The sequence below is a fragment of the Falco punctatus genome (assembly GCF_963210335.1).
Source record: "Falco punctatus genome assembly, chromosome: 11".
Lineage (NCBI taxonomy): Eukaryota > Metazoa > Chordata > Aves > Falconiformes > Falconidae > Falco > Falco punctatus.
In genome coordinates, this window is record NC_137591.1 from 34,984,287 (window position 1) to 35,006,242 (window position 21,956).

At 37.3% G+C, this 21,956-nt stretch overlaps 1 long non-coding RNA gene across 21 annotated transcripts in view; it reads right to left on the reverse strand.

Moving 5' to 3' along the window:
• The window catches only part of LOC308071412, a 67,172-nt gene extending 58,331 nt beyond the window's left edge, over window positions 1-8,841 (reverse strand). For all 21 annotated transcript variants that reach the window (XR_013931160.1, XR_013931161.1, XR_013931162.1 and 18 more), the window contains exon 1: window positions 5,707-8,841. This is a non-coding gene — a long non-coding RNA (uncharacterized lncRNA). The remainder of the gene's footprint in view (window positions 1-5,706) is intronic.
• Window positions 8,842-21,956: the final 13,115 nt, after the last annotated feature.

The following is a 21,956-nucleotide window of genomic DNA, read 5'->3' on the forward strand; positions in this document are numbered from 1 at the left end:
TGCTGCCCACTGCATTTTCTCCTGGATTGTTTTTCACCTGGTATTTAAAAAGTGATTGGGGTTTTAATGAAAACCTGATTCAACTGAAGACAACTATTTTACTGAAACTCTTTTCATAATTATTTTTCAGAAGTTATTTTCAAGAGCTGTTTGTTTTTTTCTTGATTCAAGCTTATGGTGACCTGAAACCATCAACCAATCACACATAATGTCAAACTAAACTGTGAATAGTAGAGAGAATTTGTACAAAATAGTACAGGAATGATAAATGTGTTGATAATTGTTTTCTTGTGTAAAAATACAAAAAAACACCCCAACCTTAAAAAACCCAACCATACACCAACACAACCACAGAACAAAAGCAACTAAACTTGCTCTGTATTGCTTTCAGTTGGTGTCATGTCCCATCCCCATGCCCACCCACCCCACCACACCCTCCAGCTTGCCTTGCTTTTCTTCTAAAAGATTCATTTTACTCACTTACCTTATCCATGGGCTGTGTAAGCATATGGGTAGGACTTTGGGCGTCTTTTGCATATTTCACTTGCTAAATCTCAGTAAATATTGTTATATTACTCCATATATATCTCACTGAATCCAAATTAAATAGTAGGTAAGACTGTAATGATGTCATCTGTGTGCATTATTTGTGTAGATAATGTTTGTGTGTGATATATACAGAATTTACAGTCTGTACTTTACATGTAGATCACGCAGACACAAGTGAGACTATGATCACCAACCTACGTAGCATGGGTGGGGTATGAATGTATAAAATCTATGTAGGTAAATGAATAGCAATAGAAGATTACAGATGTTTTAAGGGTGAGCACTTTGGCCAGTGGAAAATTATAATTTTCTGATGTTTTTAAAATGCTGTGTGGTCTGTTGGTGTTTGTTTGTTTGTTTTTTGGTTTTTTTTTTTTTTTTTTTTTTTAATTGGAGAAGTTACCATATCCTCACACTTTCTGATTTCATCAGAAAAGGTGAAACAGCTCATTCTTTCATTCACCCACATCTTTCCTTTTTTTTGTTCACACTTTGCTTGAGGGGTTTTATTATTATTTTTAATACTAGGCAATTAAATGATGCTGACTACGTGTTTGTCTGGTGTGTGATAGATATGTGCATTCCTTTTTGCACGCACTTGTAAAAGAGGAACTTGCAATGATTTTTGCCTGAACGCGACTAGGTTTGCTGCTGTAAAAATAATATAAATTAAATATTCTTAATTATTTTAGCTCATGCTAGAAAAGATTCAGGACAAAGGGGAGATTGATGCAGTGTGCCTTACAATGGCCCTACTGATTTCTCTACTGGCCCTTCCTCTGCACATGGTCAATTAGAATTGAAAATCCTGTGCTGATTTCATTCGCTGGAATTTTTAAGCAGGTCAGGAAGAAAGATGTTATTGAAAGGAAAAGTCTCATCTAAATAAGAAAAGAACACGTGGCCATCTGGTCTAACTGTACCATGCCGAAAGTCATTTTGGCTCAGCCATAGTTTGAGCTTTGCAACAGTTTGCCAAAATATCAAACAGAAATCTGTTTACATTAAAACACTCTGTGCTTTTTATCTATAAAAATGCAATGCGCAGTTCTCTTCCTATCTGTAATGCATGAGCTCATTTGACCCTGTTACCTTATTGAGACAGCCCATGTTTCTGGTAGGCTCTCAGGTTACTTCTGCTGTGTAAAGGTATAAGTGAAACAACCAATCTTTTGAAGGTTTTGAAAGTAATCCTAGGCACTTTATTCTTATGACTAAAACTTGCACTTCTGCTTGAACTGGGAAAGGCTCAAAAAACCAGATTCAACAGAGGAAGCAGTGGGGAAGGAGGGGAGAGGAGACTTTAAAAAAAGAAATTAGAACTTGAAGTTTGTGCGACTAGCACCATGGAGTTTGCACAATCAGTTGGAGACCATAGGCTAAGAGATGAACTGTAATAAACATCAAATTCTTAAGGAATAGAGTCATAAATATGATTGAGTTTCCATGATTGCTTTGTTTCGACAACAACTATTTAAAAGTTTAAAGAAGTCAGCAAAAAAACCACAGGTCAGAATTTTTCACATTTAGGTAAATAAACTTTGTGTAAAAAGCTAAAACATAGCTCCAAATCTCAGGTGCCTGGACAACAGCAGCTGGATGATAATGCCATATTTGCAAAAATGCTGGGAATTTGTATCTCCTGCCTACTTTAGTCAGAGCTGCTGAACACCCAGCATTCACAAAAGCCAAGAGACCTTACTGGGAGAAGGAGAGAGTGTTGAACTAAACATGGAGGCAAGGGCCCTGCATTCGTATGCTGAGGTTTAATGCTTAACTCTTATGTGATTAGTTGTTACTTTTGTAAAGACAAACAAAATATAAATTGCCAGTTGAAATATCCCTTCTAATACAAGGTAGTGTGTAAATCACTTCTGAAGTTTAGAGGAATTGATTTGTATAGGATTTCAGCCTTTAGGAAAAATCATATAAAACTATGATTGCTTATTGTCATTACATTAAGAAAATAAAAGTCACCACTTCAAAATGCAGCTGCAAGCATTATTTTGAAATACATTTATGAAACATAAGTAAAAAAAATTATTTTTCAAGCATAATATGCCAGGAAAAGTAGAAAGGAAATTAGCATGTATTTATGCAAGTTCACTAGTACTAACACATCATTTACAAGTATATATCTCTCATATATGATCACTGTGTTGAGTTTGCTTGTATATTTCATACAAGGTATATAAAATGTTCCTTCAGGAAAGTGTTAAATTCCTTGACCTTAAAAAAAATAAACAAATACAGGAATACAAATTTGGTCACAGCCCTCAGTTAACTATCTTCATTTCTATGAAATCTTTTCTCTAGAATCCCTGTGGATATTGTTGCCACTCCACGCAACCTTTTGTTTGTATGTCTCTGCTGCTATTTGGAAAGGAAGTTTGGTTTTGTTTTTTTGAAGACTAAATTTATGGGATACCTATGCTGGGTGCCTTTTTTCATAGTATTTATCAGCAATATTAAAGAAAAACTAAAAAATTTTATGTCTTTCTATTAATGTACCTGTAGTGTGACTAAACTATAGTTTATGCCTTCTCAGGGAGTAAATTAAAAGCAGTGTGTGTGTGTGTGCATGTGTGTTTAAAAACATATTTTTTTAAGTCTTTTTTACACAAAGTTCATATTGAAAAGCAAAAATTTATCATAGTGTGTATCATACCATAATTTCTACCAGAAGACAGTGCAATTCCAAAGGACTTTTAGAAAATAGGTCCGCATGGCATACATTTAAAAATTGAACAGAATAAATTCTTTGAATCTCCCTTTTCCCTGTATGTCTCTGCTAACCCCATCCATAGCCACACCAAATGGAGAGCAACTATTTTGGGGAGTACTGCATTCCCAAGACCAACTTTCTGGCACGATGACACTGGGCCAGTCGGTATTTCTCTGGGCTGTGGCAACAGGAAGGTTGGGGGCTGCAAGGCCAGCTAACTGGTCTCCTGCCATGCTCCCCTTCTGTGGTTGGAAGACAACCTACTTGCAAAGCATTTCGCTACTGCTGTGTTTAAAACTGCCACAAAATGGTCTAGGAGATCTTGCTAATCTCTCTAAACCCAAATATGTTCAAGTATTTCAGTTTGACTGCCTTTCAGATGTAGGTCTCTGTACGCTAGTGACTTGCCTTTATGTAGTATATTGTAAACGTATACAAAACCTTTACATGGTATTTGAGCTACATGCAATTATGTAAGCAATGCATGAACTTAACGTAAAACACTGCGTTGACTGTAAAGCTAGAGTGGAAACCACTGTAAAATGGGAAATGGTGGATGCCCTTACAACGTGTTGGAAAGTGTGTGCACGTATGCACATGTTTTGTACAATAACGCACATATACATTTATAAAGTTTCTTATTTTGTATTTTTTGCGAATTGTAATGAAGTTGAAACTGAGCCCGGCCGACATAAGGAGGAAAGGCTTGTGTTTGTCTTTAATCTTTCTGCTGCACGGTTCAGACTCCTGTCTGATCTGCACATAGCAGAGCAAGGGGCTTGCCGTGCATTGCGTGCAGGCTCCTTGATTGTGGAGGGGAAAAAAAAAAAAATCTGGCTGGAATCCAGACAGGCGAGCGCAGTGCTCTGTTGATCATTGTGTCTAGCCTTCAGGTGTCTCAGCTCACAGTGGGCGGCGGTTGGGGGAGGGGGAGATAACAGGAGGGCAGACAAAGAATAAAATGGTGTATTTAAAAAAAAACCCCATATGTAAAAAAATCATGTCAAATCTCTTTTTTTAAAAAATGCTTCTTTTAACATTCCTTTCCCTGCAGTGGGAGCAAGCAAACATCTGTCCAGGAAGATTTATTTAAGCCATAATTAGTAGCGTCTGGAGTCTTTCAACAATTTCTCCTTATTGCATTTAATTATTTTTTTTTTTAAAGAGAAGTCTGCTCATCTTTCACTTAGAAACTGTTTTCACTTCATGCTTTATTAGAGATCCAGCCCAGCCAGGACCGAGTCAGATTTCTATTGTCTTTGCTTTTTCCCTTCTGATTGTAGTTTTCAGAATCTAACTTTTTTGTTTTGTTTTGTTTTGTTTTTTTTGGGGGGGGTGGTGGGGGGCATAAGGAGCAAGCAGGCAAGGGGGAAAGATCTTATTAAAGGTTTATGAACATGTGGCAGAGCGGGTGAGAAGAACAAAAATACAAACCGGTGCTTCTTGTTAGACAGTTATCCATTTGGGTTCGGTTTCTTTTCCAGAGAAGAAAAAAAGCTCTGCTTTGTCTGTTGCTTCTGTTTGAGAACTCTCATAAATCTTGCCCAGAAAGCAACTTGGGCTTAAGGAGATCTGGCCAGCAAAGCTCTGGGAAGCAATTGCAATGTCTCTTCCTATGGATATTCTCTTCTTTCTGCCCCCCTCATCCCTGCTGCCCCCTCCACCCCGACCTTCTGATGTTATGCTGCCAAGAGCCCCACACCCATCCCCACCCCACCAGGAATCTGTGTGAATGCAAGCTGCAATCTAAAGTTGCTTATCAAAAAGCCTCTCCTCGTGCTGCATCCAGATATTATACTAGTTGTGTTTTTTTCCGTCCAGCCATAACCCTTTTCTAACACTCCCCCCGTTGGTTCGCCTCTCCCCCTCCCCCCCCCCGTGGAAGGGGTGGGATGGGAACCTTGCTCGACTTCATTGTTCCAAATGTAAGAGCTATTTGCCCCAAAGTGTCTTCGTTGTCTTTCATAGCTAATTATAATAACTGTCAGATGTCTGGAAAGTCTGGGCTGCCCTTGCTGGCAGAGTTAAAGTTTGCCTTTATTTTTTCCCCCTGGGGACAGATCAGGCCTGATTAGAGACAGAGTACAAATATAAGTGAACAACATACGTGTGTAAGGCTTTTTGTCTTTGTTTTTCTTTATGAACAAAGCAGCATGCTGGCTATGTCAGGACGCAGTGTGGCATGCAGTGTGCATGTAGGCACTGCCCTGGAGGATAACTCTTTCTTTTTTCTTTTTTTTTTTTCTTTTCCTCTTTTTTTTTTTTCTTTTATTGAAGCATGTAAGAAATACTTCTGAATTTGAATAACACTTTAGATAATTGTACTTCTCATAAGAAAAAGTAACCATCGATGTAGTGCACGTAGCATTTTGATAATTTTAAGAGATTTGCTTTTCTGGGTAAAAATAAAAATAAATAGACCCCGTACTCACAGTTTTGTGCTGTGCAGGTCGTTGTCTCCTTCTGCAGAGACAAGGAGAGTCGGAGGATGTCAAGGGTGCAGAATCCCGGTTTAATTCAGGAGAAATGTACAAATGTGCTTCCTGAAGTCGCCTGGAAGTCAGCCACTTGTGCTCAGACATCCCATTGCTGCTCTGCATGCTATACTATCTGCAGTTCTGAATTGAACTAAATACTGCCCATGTGAAAGCCAGGGGAAACACAGTCATGTGGGACACACAAATCCACTCTATTGGCTCCGAAGGCACAACTTCAGCATTCTTGCATTTCCACCATTGGTTAACAGTTCAAGCTGAAAGAGTCTAGGTCCTCCTAGCGAGTCCGTTTTCCCTTTATGTGTGGAAGAATGACTGTAGGATTTTACAGTGACAGGATTAGTTAAGAAAGGGACTGAAGTCATCCCTTTGACTGAAGCTGGTGGGTGGGGATTGGGAGCTGTGCTTTTCTCAAGTCGACGTTTTTCCTTTTTCTGCCTGCGTTCTGTGTGTCAGGAAATGCTTGCAGTTAACTTGGGCAGCACAGAGAAACTGAAATTACTTTCTTCAGGTTCAGGGGTATGGACCTGACTTTCAGATTAACACAATGTTTATAGGCTGTACAATAATTTTTGTGGTAATAATGCTACTCTGGCTGGCTAAAGTGTGGTTATTTTCTTTTTTCTAGATTTCTTTTTAAGCCCAGAAAGGGCTATATCAGGATCATCTAACTTTTGCATCATATAAGCCAGAAAAATGAATCCATCAGTTCCAAAGCACAGGCAAATAATTCAAGCAACAACAGAAAATAGATTTTACAGAGCTATTTGATCTCTGGGGATATTATGATGTGGTCATAATATTTTGAAAGAAGCAACAAATTCCATAAGAACTATAATTGCTGATATTTGGTCGTTTTGAGAATAATGAAACTCTAAAGATTAAATTGGAGAGAAGAAGACTGACTGTCCCCTGTTTTGGTGTTCTGTCATTTGCCTGATTTAGTTATGCCAGCGTGAGCAGTAATTTGAAACGGTACTCAGTCATGTGTGACATACTTCTCCAATTAACCCTTATTAAAAAGACCTTTCCCAAATCCCACATGCATGTTTTCCTCGAGCCACAGAAAGCAGAGGTATGACAGATTTGCCAGGGTTTGTGTCAGCCCCCCTCTCTTGGCAGGTTTATTTCCTCTTCTATGTTTCCAGGACTTTGTCTAGTGTCGCTCCAAATACCCAGAATGTGTGGCTCCTGTTGGTGGACTGTTGAACTTAGGGTCTAATTTAGCAGTTGAAGGGCTTAACTACACTTGGAAATTTACCAGAATTATTCTGGAATAGTAAATTCATTATATGCCTGTGGTGTATGCAAGGCCAAGCACCGAGACTGCACTGCTGGCAATTCAGCAGCTGATGCCTGGCTCTGGGTGTCAGGATGTCATTTTGTTTCTACCAGTCAGGCTTGTTCAGGCCACCTTAAAGCAATGCTCCTTCCTCTTTAGAGTGCACCCTCTTAAGCTATTTATAGACTTTTATCATCACCTCACTGACTGCCCTTGTCATCACTTAGTTGAACACCATATTCCAGGTGTATCTGCATAGGATATGGGAATGTTCCTCTGTAGCCTGTGACCTGGTATCACTGCAAGCAAATCAATATGTTTGCTCGATATGTGAGAGGGAAAATATATCTTAAAAATAGACATACGCACCTGACAAGCAGGATTACAAAGAAGATTAATACACTATGTGTTCTTCTCTGAATTAAGAAGTCTTTGTAAGGCCGCCTTTGCTTGTAAGTGCGAAGAAGATACAAACGGGTTATTTTTCCTTAGAAAGCTCACTTAAAAATAATGTTTAGTAATAATATACAAAAGGTGGGGTGGTGTTGTTTGGGTTTTTAATCTTCGTGAAGAAATAATCCTCTGGTTTGGAAAAAATAAGGCTACAGCAGTAGCATCAAAACTTTCTCTCCTTCCTCCAAAAATGTTGTAGGCTCCACTGGCCTTTCCACATCTGGACTCCAGAACACTGAGGGGAGAGAACTGAAAACCCTGGGAGACTTTTTATTTTTTTCACAGTGCTGGTGGTCTTCATAATTTTGGTTACTTTTTTTGTTGTTGTTTAATTCAATTAAAGTGGGCAGAAATACTAATAAAAGAAACCTTACTCTAGAGAGTAGTAAAATCATTGGTTTTAAGACCAGTACATGGCCTTATCTTAAATACATCTTTTTCATGAATATCGTTTTCTGGTTTTAAAATGCTGAAAGGCTGTTTAAAGAGAGGGAATAAGAATCTGAATTAATTTAGTATTGTTTAGCTCTTTCCTCAAACATATTGTGAGTGAATTTCAGGTAAATTTAGGGAATCTGGAGCAATGATTATTTAGCTGTGCTTCTTGAGCCATGAATCAAAGACTTAGGTGATGCAAACAGACATTTTTGTGACTCATAGTATTTCAGAGACCAAATTAATATTTAGTGTCACTGTTGTCTGCAGAAAGAGAAGTGCATCTTTACACATATTCCTGTATTTCAATGGACATCTTATTTTCCATACCATCTCCATTTACAAGAGATCAAAATGAAGACTTAGGCTAGGTCGTGTTCCCTGTCCTTGAATAATAAACCGCTTCTTTCTCCATTAGTGGTTACTAGAGAAGAATTCATAAATGTAAGAGACAATAAGAGCATCATAAAACTACTGAGATGTAGAAAATAACGTTGTTTTTGCAAATTCTGTCATTGTGATGATGCTTAAGGTGTGAAACAAAATGTTGCTGTACAAACAGGGCTGTCAAGAGTTTGGAGGCTGTACTGTTCCTGCTATGTGGTCCCCTGTGACTCCATCCATTGACAGAATAAGTTTCTATTTTGGGGTTTAAGTTAGGGTATTTGGGGTTTTAGGCTTTTTTCCCTGACCTAGCAAAGATTGGTAAAGATGCTTAACTCCTGCCTAATGGAGGTCCTGTTCCTGTAAATTTTCACTGTCCCCTAGCCCAGAACTCTGGGAAAGAGAAGAGATGACTGAAATAAGTTAGAAATGGTAGTCACTAAAATAGCCCTTTGTTGTTCTTTGGAGTTTTTAGAGCTGTTAGTTTGATGGGGAAGAAGTAGGATGACCTTGATTCTCTTGTATGGGATTGCATTCCCAAACAACCTTACAAAACAGCTAGTGATTTTTTTCTTGTAATTCTAAGCTCAATGACTATTTGTGGGGGAGGAGGAGATTTGTCCCTTGGCTTCTTTTTAGCAATGCATGCTACATATAGAAAGGCAAAAATCAAAAAGATAAATCTCTTTCAGAAACTCATAGAATAAAGGCACGCAGTTTGCGTGTTGATGTGTTGTATTATATAAAAGGATAATTATGAAAACATTTTAACTGTTTCCTTAGAAAATCAAATGCGATCCGATTGTCTGTATGATGTAGATTTCATCTTGCACAGCAGTTTTAAGCCTTTCCATTTTAATTTCTGTGGAAAATAATTGACCTTTACTGTATAGATTGTGTATTTGCTTGCAACTTTGCCAGAGAATTCTTGCTGTTCTATACACCTTTGCTTTTTATAATTCAGCAGTAGGTGGTATCTGCTAAAGTTTAAATCTTACATTAGTCACTCTTAGTAAAATCCCTTGATGTTGGTAATGCATAAGTAAAGAAATCAGTCAGGAAACCCAGGAGATACCGGAGAAGCTGGAAAAAGGCAGGGAAGAAGCAAAGCTTTGAGAGCAGGCAAGTGGACAAAGGGCACCCAAACCCCATTTCAGAGAGGGATTGCCAGAGCCTGGAGACAGGCACATCACTGGCAGTGTCTGCATATATTCTGGAAATGGTTTTATTACCCTAGTTAAGAACAGCCCTAAGCTAACACAAGGAGCTTTTCAAATGCATCTGGTACAGAAAGGTTGAGAGGGAAGGTGTGTTCTCATCTCCTGCTCTAGGAGGGGTGAAGCTAGCGGAAATGCTGCCTGAGCAAGTTGTCTGTGCTGTACGTGAACCAGCTGGCCAGGTTGCAGTATCTACCATTTACATAAAGAAAAATCACCAGTAAAGTTATTAATATAATAATTAATTTTGTTGGGCTTTTGGGGGGTTATTTTTTGTTTTGTTTGTGGGTTTTTTTTCCCAACTGAGTCTTTTCTCATTCCTCTGTCTCCTCTATTTATGTAGATAAAGTGAATGAAATCACGTGACATACTGGGAAGAATTTCAGCAGGCAGAGAGGAAGCTGGTATCTCACTACTAGAGAAAGTCAGAACTTATTCCTGTTTTCTCTGCAGGCCTTCTTTCTGTTCTGGGTCAAGTTTGTGTGGCTAGCATAGATAATCTAGCTGCAATTCAACCATTACAAAATCTGAGATTACAAAATCTCAGATTCAGTAGGTTCTTGACCTATAAGTACTGAGATTCATGCATATATGGAGCTATTAGTTGTTTTTATTTATAAACCTGATTTTGGTTACCGGACTGTTGGTAAGAAATTCAGATCTCATCAACATCTCATTCAGATGAATTGATAATATTAGGAAAAAATCCAGGATTTTCAGCTAGTCATTTCTAAAATTTTTACAAGTTTATACAAGTAAGTGAAAATTAAAATAATCTGTTAACAACTGTATTTGTAGGACAAAATTTCTGGATAAAACTGAACATAATGTAAACAGTGGGTTGGTAACTGCAACCTTGTTCAGAGGAAATTGAGTGATACAAATGTTTTAAAGCTTGCCTATATTTAGACTGTCATAAAATTATGATGTACAGAAAGATTTGATCGACAAAGTTAAACCAACCATAATTTTAAATGATATACTTCAAGTTTAAAATATATAAAATCCCTTGTAAACATTAAGGTACCATTAAAATGAAAGATACTTGAACAATTTTTATATCATATCTGCATATTCCAGAAAGTCTGGTGATTTCTTTTCAATGATGCTGCTTTTTTTTTTCTTTTTTTTTTTCTTTCTTTTTTTTTTTTTCTGGGTGATTTCCTCAATTTTTGTGGAATCCTCCCAACTCTTATCCCTTCTCTTTGGTCACTTGTTTTCAGAAGTCCTTTAAAAAAATATTTTCCCAAAAATACACAGGCCTGAAACTCAATTGGACCAATTTTCACAACAAAAATGAAGGACTTTGTAGGGGCAGCTGGATTTAGTGACTATAACAGGTCTTTTTCCCTCAGTCAGCTCTTACAAGCTTACACAGCTTTTTCTGGTTTCAAGTGTATTCTTCCATCCCAGATTAACCTATAACAATATATAAACATTTATATTTTATAAATTACCTAGGAAACTACTATTTTCTTATGGAAGTCTGCAACTGGCATTTTATATTCTAATTTCTTTCTGCTGTAAGATATTCTATCGTTTTCAAAATCTTACAAGTACCAAATTTTTTTGCAATCCAGTATTTAGTGAGGAATGATAGTATTTAGCAGTTCAAATTTCAAATATAGAAGTTTTTTTGATCAAAAAGTAATATGTGGTCTAATTCTGAGATTTTTTTATTGAATATATTATTCCCTGGTATAAATCAATTCTCTTTTCACAGAGGAAATAGATGAATGTTGAAGTATTTCACACTATAGGTAACAAATTAAATAGAGCATTCCCTCCATTGTCGCACCCCTACGGCACGGTCTGCAACAGAAGTGCAGTATTATTGCTGAGATTAAAGCACCACAAGGAAACAAGTCATTAGCAGTTGCAACTTCTTTTTCAGTAAAGATACATGAAAGTTAAAATATATCACATCTTTTTTCAAAGTAGTGTATTTCGGGGGGACCAATATAATAAATGTTGGTGATTATTTTTCTTCTTTTTCAATAATTCTGATCTAGAGACATCTCCCATTTTCTGATTCATTATTCCTGTCTGACATCTCAGTCTTTCAGGGATTAGAATAGTAGGTAGTTTGCCCCATTTCTGTTCCAGTTTTGGGTGGTCCTAAACCAAGATAGTTTCAAAAGGATTTTGTTTTTTAAACCATCTGCCCTCCACATTTTACTCCTTAATGAAATAATTTATTTTGATCTTTTCTTAAGGGAAGTTAATACTGCATAAAAGCAATACCAATACCATGGTTTTCCTTGCAAGAAGCCGGACCTGTAACTTTAAGGATGCGCTTTTTTCCTCTGGTAGCTTATGAAAATTTAAGTTAGAAGGATTTAATAATTTAAGCAGCATAGTTTAGTGACTGAACATTGAAGAACAGAGGAGTTTGAAATTGCTAGCAAAACAGTAGACATTTCAGAAAATATAGTTCAATACTGCCTTCAGGCCCTGATACTCACTAGGTGCACGCAGGGTAGAGATGCTTTCAGAAACAGATTATTATGTAGTTGAATAGAACTGCTACTCTAGTTAATGACATTTTATCTTCAATTACATATTGTTTTACATATTCTGTATTGATTAATGAGGGGTTTTTATACAGCAAAGACCAAAGAACTCCTTTACCAAGGGGGTTTTGATCTTGGTTAAAGAACTAGGTGTAGGCAGAGAGGGGGAAAGCAAGGGGACAGGGACAAAGTCAATGCAAACTGTGCTGCTTCAAATAATTGCAGTCACCAAAGTATATTTGCATATTTGCCTGATCCTTGTAAGGGAATAAAATCCTACCCTGAGCCCTCCTAAATGTCCTCTTACTTTAAGTAATCTCTCTCATGGTTTTGTAGTGTTTTGTTTGGTGGGGGTTTTTGGTTGGTTTATTTTTGTGGTTTATTTTTTTTTTTTTTTTTTTTTTAAATTGAGCCATCATGATGGTACCTAAATATCCTATTACTGTGTCCCCAGCTCTTTCTTTTGTTTCTTCCCAGTCTTTAATTATGGACCTAATTTGTGGCATATCACAATCTAAACTGGAGGTTTTGTGCTTGAGGGACCTTGACGGAGATCCTGACCTTACTGAAATCAAGGAGGAGAGTGGGTTTCAGTGTCTTAAGTGGCACCAGGATTTCACCCCTGCCTTTATTCCGGACACCTCTGGACAAAGGGAACAAGCAAGAATGAAGTGCTTGACTATTAAGCCAATTATCTATTCTAATTAGGATATGTATAGAGAACTCTTAAACTGAAGAAAGGGTGAAATCTGCTGAATAAATTATTCACAGTAGATAGTCCACCCAGCTCTAACTCTGACAAAGATAAAACTGCAGTGGCATCAAAGTGTCTGCTCTTACAGGGTGTTGCTCTGACACAGATGTCAAATGACAAAACATGAGGTGAACAGATGAGTCTTATTCCCTGCCTTGCTCAGCTGGAGAGATCGCTAAGGGTGGTCAGATAGGCTCCAGTAATGTTCTTAGAGCGTCCTTTAACTGTAAAAGATAAATAAAACTGGCCAGGAGGTAACTTCTGTAATTCCTTAAATCTGCTTTGCAGATATTACAAAGGGTAGACTACAAATAGCTTGGGAGCTTTTTACCACAGCACGGAGGGAGAGGGAAATCAGTGAGACCTTGTGGCCACCTCCTCTAAGACTGAGAAGAGACCTGAAAATTTAAAACGTTTTTTCTGCTGGGGAAATGGGTGTTGCTAAAAAGGAGTTTAGCTGTGGTTTGTCAGTACTAAATTTACCCCCGTGTTCTTTGCTGGTTTCTGGTGAGATATCTTTGAGACTAGGTAACAGTGATGGAAATTACTGAAGATGTTATGAATTAATTGTGGTTCAAACCTTGATCTGGGGACAGTGTTCTGACAGTTCATGTTTTTGCAAAATGCTACGAAAATCATAATTTCCTTTGGGCTTCTATTACCCTGTGAGATTCCTGTGCCACCTGTTAAGTAAGTCTTTCTTCTTAGCCCATTTTCCATAAAATTGAGTGCTTAATCAGGAAAAAAACAAAACCACTGGGCAAAAGGTGGTTTAAATGCTTCCTCAGGACAGGCATGAGGGAAAGGGCCTCATTCATAATATTCATCATTCATGTAGGACTTTGGTAGAACTATTTAAGCATATGCAGTGAAAAAAGTCCTGCCTACGTGCAGAACCTGCTGTGGCAGCTGGGTGACATGGAGTCGAGCAGCAGCAGCTCCAGCTCCGTAGCCACAGAGAGGAAATCAGAGAATTCAGATCGGATGCCTCTCTAGCCATCAAGCCATCGTTCATGCACTTTAAATGGCATAACACTGATAAAGGCTAAGTTTGCCTGAAATAATCTTTACAGCACCAGATTTTACTTTGGGTAATAAAACACTGTTATAAACAAATAGATTCTTTCATTTGTTTCTTAAACCAAAAAAAAAAACCAACAACCACACACACACAAAAAAAACCCAAACAAAAAAAGGGACATGAATACTTTTTCTAGCTTCTCCCTCCTCCTGTGAGACAGCACTGCCCTTACAGTCTTTGCCCTGAATGTAACATTTCAAGCCATAATTTAAAATCAGTGTAATTTTTTATGAGATTTTTGGCATTCTTTTAATGATTTTTTTAGAAACTGCAATGAAGTTGAAGTACAGTTTACAGTCCTTCGACACAGTGAAAATCTTTATTTTGCAGTGAGACATTTTCACATAGTAAAGAGGACAATTAATGTATACGATATCTTGGTTAAATTTCTGTAGCTTTTTAATTCCACAATGCTAAAATTTCTACAAACAAGTATCTTTCAGAAAAGTAAATTTACACTAAAGATTAATTTTATCATACTGTTAAAAACTGTACATCATAGGCAAACAATTCATGTAGAAATATGTGCTTGTTCCTTTGAGAGAGGTGAATAGATAAACTGTCCAAGGTACAGGGAAATAGAGCATGGATAATGTGGGTTTGAGATATTCTGTTGCTTAAGTGATGCATTAAATCAATATTCTGCAAAGCTTTTTCTTGTTAAGTTATTTACTTGGCTGCTGTCACAATTCACCATTTAGGTCATCATCTTTTTTAAAAAATATATTTTCTTGTGGCCTAATTTAACTTTATCTAAATACTTCAATTCCTCAAGTAATGAAACTTCTTCAAATGCTGAAATCATAGCACTGTTTTAATGCCAATATTTACACTGAAATTCCTTACTTGTTTAATAGGCTAAGGAAAGAATTGACTTTCAAGTGAATTCCTAGTTTATCTGCATGAAAATCTGTCATTACAAATGAATAGCAGAATGAATAAAAAGTGATGTTAATAATTCAACAAAAAGGGGAGATTCTTTATTAAAGTTCTGGAAAGAGGGTACTGAAAAGAAAGACAAGTATTTTTTCTTCAGCTATTTTCATTTTAACATATATTTGCATAAACGGAATCTCAGAAGTTGCTGCTTCTCAACAGTCAAAATAACCATTCAAAAATAATTATGGAGATACTCAGTGCCTTGCTGCAACAGTAGCCAGGGATGTGCACTCAGTAAGGGAACCTCAGGGAAATCTTCATCCTCCCGTTGTTCAAATGGCTGAGTAAGGGTCACAGAACTTCAGCACCCTGAAGGTATTTCGTTTGTCAAAAACAAAATAGACATATCCTTCATCATGAATCACCTTTGTTGTGCTAAGATTTTTCTGAGCTTCAGATAACAAAATAATTTTAATTTCTACAATTATTTTCTCCTTTAATCAAGATTCAAAAGGGTTAAGATTACTCCTCTTTGTAAACTGTCTTAATGGTCTGTCATCTATACAGCGCTGTTTGTGAGATACCATTTACATAACATGTAATTAGCCACAGTGTCTACACAGGTATGTGGCTGTCTGCACTTCAGTTTTAAATGTTTTTTGTATTTTTTTTAAGAATTTTTGAAGGAATTATAATTATAAGTGACAGCCACAGGACTGTGCTGAGTTTTTTTGTTTTGTTTTGGTGGTTTTTTTTTCTTTTTAAGCAGTTTCTTTTAATTTTAAGCAACACTAAGAAACAGTGTTTCAAAGATAATTTCCCCATCCTTGTTAGGGTATTTTAGAAGTAGGGGTGTTCAAATAGTGATTTAAAAAGTCAATTAAATGCAGGAGGTTTGTGTGAATGAGACTGCAAAGATTAGGACTGATTATTTAAGGAAGCAGAAGAATTAAAATGGCTCATGAGGGGGAAAAAAAAAAAAAAAGTAAAGTATTGAAACTTGTAGAAGAGTGATCGGGAATGTCTGTGTTCCCTATCTCTTTCACAAGGGTTGAGAAAAGTCTTCAACCTATTCTGGAGATAGAAAAATCAAATTCTTTTATTAGAAAATAAAGTGGTTTTCCATACGACATGTGATAAAATTGTAGGAATCACTGGCAAGATTACTAAGGCCAGACTTCTTTCTTAATTATTATAAAGATATGGATTTTTTTGATGTCATTCCATCTTTTTCTTCATTCATAGTCTCTCCCAGCCCCATCAAGTTTTATTAATCTGTTCCTGTAATGCCTTTTCTCGTGCACCTTTTCCAGTTGCTGGGAACTGAATGCAAAACAAAACATCTTCTGTCTTGCTATCTACTTTTCTTCAGATTGCAAAACCTTTTTAAGAAAGTACACAGATAGGGCAGCATAGTTCTATTTCACTAGTACTCTGAAAGGTTGTCACTGGTCATTTAGAAAATAAGCACGATTCACTGACATGCTACAAAAAAAAATAAAGTGGATCTTGGTAATGTTGCTTAGATAAGAACATTTTTGGCATGTATCATTTCCCTAAAGAAAGCTACCTTTTTTTATTCTTGATATCAAGTGAAAAGAGAAACAAATCTGTTCTTGAAATCTGAGTTAATAGAATTTCAACTGTGTAAGCCATTGCACTCTGTGAAGGTAATGGTGAAAGCCATTAAAATTGTCTGGAATTAATAAAGCTGGTTTTCAGATTAATAAGGTAATGAATAAATATTTATATAAATAAATATTACTGAATAAGTGGCAAGATCTTAAATTTTTTTTCTATTAAGATTCTTTTTTATACCTTTTATAATCAGTTAATGATTTTGTGGGAGTATTGTATTATATTTTTATTGAGGAACGCTGTATGCAATGGAACATGTAGTATGACTATCAAAAGCAGTGGAAGCTCCATTTCCTGACTAGTCAAAACACCTAAACTGCATGAAGCAAATAGGCCTTGTAATTTAAGTAGTTGTAGAGTAGGTAGTATAGCTACAAAAAAATAAAAGCAAACAGAATCCCATGTCAAACCAAAAGCTTTTAGCATGTTCTGAGTGGGCTAAGAAGGGAAAAGGATGCTATCACTGACATGGAACAAAATACACCAAGAAAAAACTGATGGAATAGCTGAACTGATGAGAACAAGAACTTCCAATGAATGAAAAATTCACTAAATCCAAAAATGTAAAGTGCTGACCCCCGTTGACCTCAACAAGTTGTTAATTAGCAGAGGATTAACACCCTTTTCATGTGATGGCAATCACTAGAAAATAATGTGCATGCATCAAAGAACTTTAGGGTCTAACAAAAGATTAAACACAAAGGCTCTGTGGATTATGAAAGTGGAATCTGAAAGGGGCATAGACTGTCCAGTTTGCAATTTTGAACAAATGATCAATAACTTAGAAAACAAAATATTTGGGGAAGTAAAGGAACTGAAATAGAAACGTAATTTTTAAAAACTTATTTGTATCAGATTAATTTCTGAATTCAGCATCTTTAACATTAACACATTATAGCAAGAGTTTATTGGAGAAAAATGTGTTCACATTTCAAAATATTGCCAGTTTATTATAAGATGGCCAAAAGGAAATACTTATGCTTAAATTTATTTTCCAAAAGGGCTTTAGAAAGTTCCGTTCCTGTTTTAAATGACTGTGGGCACCAGGTTATTCAGTAGTCTATGCAAGAGTGTGACCTGAGATGAATACTATAGAACTAGTGATCAACCCAAAGCAGGATCCCACTGTTCTTTCCATTTCAAATCTGTTCTGGGCTCGCAAAGGCTGATGAGGGTTGAATAGCGTTTTGTGTCAGAGGACCCGTGAGGAGCAGCAGCAACCTGCAGCATTGTGGGTGTCAGTGTGCCTTGGCGACGCTGTTGCCGTGAAATGCTGGGGTGGGGCGAGGGGCCACGGAGGGAGGGAGGCCCCTGGGCCCAGCAGTGCCACTGTCTGGGTGAGCACAGCCTCTGCGAGCCCCACCGCTCTGCAGCTCCTGGCTGTGCCAGGGGTCACACAAGTAGAGCCCAGGAGCCCCTCGTAGAGCGGTGATATGAGTGAGAACAAAGGGAGGAGCCAGAGCCAGCATTGGTTGGGCCATTGACCAGATTCTGGCAGCTGAAAACTTAAATCACAACGTCTTTCTGTTTTGGCTGACAAGGACTGAAACCATACCAGCAAACACAAGCAGAAATAAGGCATTTTGGAGAGTTTTACAATGACCACACCTTTTACATGTGTTTCTACATGTTTTGAATGCAATGCAGCTTTAGTCAAAGATGTATTGCTTTCTCTGAAATGGTTGTTTTCTTCTTAATTCTGAAAATGTGGCTAATATTCTGAATGTACCTGCTGTAAACAAACTGTTTTCCTTTTTTGGTACACACAATACTTTATAATTTACTTCTGTAGTAGGTTCACAACTTTTATTCTGATTTGGACCATTGAGGCCACATGTGTGTTGGGGAGCTGCCCGCACTGGGCTGGTTTGCGGATGGCCAGCAGGTTGGAGGGGGGGGCTGGGTCCCCCGTGTTCTCTGTATCACAGCCTGCGCTGGCAGTGAAGCTGCACACCTCAGCTAAGTGGAGAACGTGAAGAAACTGAGACCCAGTAAATGTAGCCAAGATGCGTGTGGCTTTCACTGCCCTTACAATTGCTGTGGTCAGAAACCTCTGCAGGTCAGCTGCCCACCAGGGAAATCTATGCACAGCCCTGGGCTCACCCAAGCTTGTGATCCAGAGCATGAAACAGTGGGCTGATGAGCACTTTTCTCTTGTAAAGGCCCTCTTTAATTTCACTACCCAGGCATATGTCTGATTCATCAAACAAATTAAACTCTCGGTTTGTCTAGTCACTTGTAGGTAGTGAGTTCTGCGGGTTAGTTATGTTGTAAAAATGTCTCTTTCTACATGTAACTGAAAGAGGTAACTTTTGTAACTTCGGTTTTATTGGAAGTACGGTATTCGTGCTTGTATAGGATGCTCAATGCCTATTAGAGCATTTCTTGGTGTTTTTTTACTTTATTCAAGTCTAGCTTCATCTTACTCAAGTCCTTTTTTTGCTGTTCTTTCTGTGTTTCTTTCTGTGTTATGAATTTGGCATATTTAAGTCTTCACAATGGACAGACTATGGAGTAATTTGTATCATGAAAGGGGAGTAATGGTGATTTCAGCTGTGATTTTGAGTGCTGCATTCATAGCTGCACTCAGAAGGAGCCTGTGCTTTGACTCATATTTAAGGCCAGCCTTGCAGTGCTGATGACTGAGAAAATATTTTTCAGATAAACTGAATTAATTGGTCCTGGAAGTTTCTGAAAGATAATGAACAGGAAACTGTGCAGCTCTTAGACTTATTTCTCTACAGAGCCACAACTGAAGCAGAAAGACATTATCTCTGTTGTGAATTTGATCTCCTAATACTTGTGGTAGATTCTGTATTTTTGAGGGTAATTTTATATTAATTATACTCTGATGCTGACTAGGACCTGTTCTATTGGTATGTTTGTTTTGTCTCTCACCTATTCAACTATTGAATAGGTATTTGAAGCCTCCCGTCAACGTATAGGTCTGCAAAAATATCCTATTTAATGTTGCCTAGTTAGTTCCCTGATTTTTGAAACATAACCTGATTCAGCTTAAAACTTTACATGTTGATAGCTAAAAATAAAAGATCGGTCTTCCTAAGAGGAAATCAACATAAAGAGCTCTAATTGTATGTAAACGTGTATGAGAAAAGCTATTGATAGCCTAAGTAACCAGTACATAAATAATGACTAATTTAACTTTTCTTTTTTCAGGTAAGTAGTAAGTTAATTCAGAAAGGATTCATATATGTCAACCAAAAGCATGACTGTGTTTGATTCTTTATTATGGTTGCTTCAGGATTCTGATGAAATACTGCCTGTCAGTTATCTCTCTTCCTGATTAGATAAATATTCCAACCGAAATTCTTGGAGGGCCAGTTTTAAATTGTGTTTCCAGAAAAGCTCACATAAGCAACTTTGACATTTGCTTTCCGCAAGTGTTCATGCCAGCAGAGTTGATTATTTAAATACTGTTGGAAAGCAGGTAAATTCAAATGAGTATTCATGGAAGTCACTCTTTCAGATCTAGGAACTGAACTTAGAGATGTATATTGTGTTAGACCTTCAGCTGCACAGCTGTAACTGTTTCCAGCAAAATCTCTATTAGTATATATCAGATTAAATCTCCCTCTTTTTTATCAAAGATAAGGGTTCTGTAAATACCTTGAACTCCTCAAGTTGTGTCTCACTGAAAGGCAGCATTGCCCTTTCCAGTAGAAATATGTAACTGGGGATGGGAGCGAAGAGGCTTTTCCTTTCTGTTAACAAACTCAAATGAAGTTTGCTGCAATAACTGAGATCCACAGATAATGAAGCATGTGCTACTTGGAATTACCTAGAATAAAGATGGTGGCTGCAAACATACTCATAGGTTCTGCTGACTTTCCTTTTCCCTGAGCACTAGATCAGATATGGCAGTTCTCTGAAATGTGTGCTGAGGGGATGTGAAATGCTTTCCGTATCCAATAAGAGTACAGACTAAAAGCATTAACACATGTATGGTGAATGATTCTGTGAAACCTTGAGCTTCTCTTGTAAACCTGTCCTGCAGAATACAATATTGAAGTTACTGTGAAATGCAGGTTCAGTTCAATTACAAGACTAAGTGAATCAATTCAAGGTTTCTTTCTTGAAGGTACTGGTTTTCATAATTTTTCATTTTCTTTCCCTGTAAAGAAGTATGGAGGGAGTGAAGGGAACAGATTTCCTTGTTCCTTGATCCTAAGAAAACTTAGTGGATCAACAAAAATAAGTATGGGGAAGACCATGTATAAAAATCCTACTCTTCTGCTGCTCCTGCTAATTCCAAACTTCGCCCCTGCTTATCACATGGTGGGAAATATTCTCATTATTTTCCTTAATGCTGTTCATGTTCAGAGTTAGGTTAGCTCTGCACATCCCATTTATCACAAACTCAGTATAGAAAAGCCATATGGTGATCAAGGCTGGGAATTATGCCCCAAGTTTCACACTAAATGCACTTATATGGTCTTATGGCTACTTACCCTTGGTGCCCATCTGTTAGGATGGCAGGGGGGCCACTGCTAAGTTGGCCAGACAATTGCCCTTGAGGATAGTTGCCAGACAATATTTGAGCTTCAGTGGGCAACATAGCAATGGAAAATCCACCGTTTTTGCTAAAACTGCTTCCGTATACCAACAATGGCTTCTTACCCATGGTTATAATTTCTACTTCACATAGAAGGTATATGAAATGAAAATGTGACAATGGTGATTTCTGTCGCTTGCGGTGGTACAGGTTATATTGTAGTAAGCAGATGTAAAAATTGTTAAGAAGAAATGTTGCAAGTCAGACTGCAGTAGGTTAAGATTACGAATGTTCAGTATACAGGAATAGAAATTGAATAGGATTATTGAATTGAATATTGAATAGAAAACTAGAAAACAGGCTGATAGAAACCTCTGTGGCAAAACTAAAGATGCAAGTTTTAAGTATGCTTCAGGAATTTAGCACTCAGCTTCAGAGAGAAAAGATTGTATGATTCAAGTTGGTTATCCACCATTCAGAAGGTGAGATGATCTTTGTTAACTTCAAGCAACCAAATGTATTTTGCTTCATTATAAAACTAAGGAAATAAAGTATTATTTTTGAGGGGGAAAAATATTCTTAAGCTTTGCAATCTAAAGTTTGGACACTGAAACAGTGTATAAAACTAAAGGTAGGGAGAGAAAGATAATAAAGAAGAAGGGTATACGTGATATAGAAAATTAATTTTGCCAGATATAAAAGTGGAGGTTAAGCTAAGGAAAGAGGAAGAAAGAATTGGGCAGCATGGAGGATGTATCGGAAGAATGAAGGAGCAAAAAAGCAGGCAGGTTTGTTTATTTCCATTAAGCAAAAAAAGTTCATTATAGTCAAAGTCTTAGGTATAGACTAGGGATTGACTACACTGAAGATAAAAGCAGACAGTCGTGACTCCAGGAAGGAGAGAGAAAACTTAAGCAAGAAAAAGCATTAAGTCCAAGAAAGAAAAATAAGCTTTCGTGGGAAGGGGAGCTGGGGAAAACCAAGAAATTAAAAGCAGGAAGTAACAACTGAAGTTTAGCTCTTCCATTGAGTTGCATG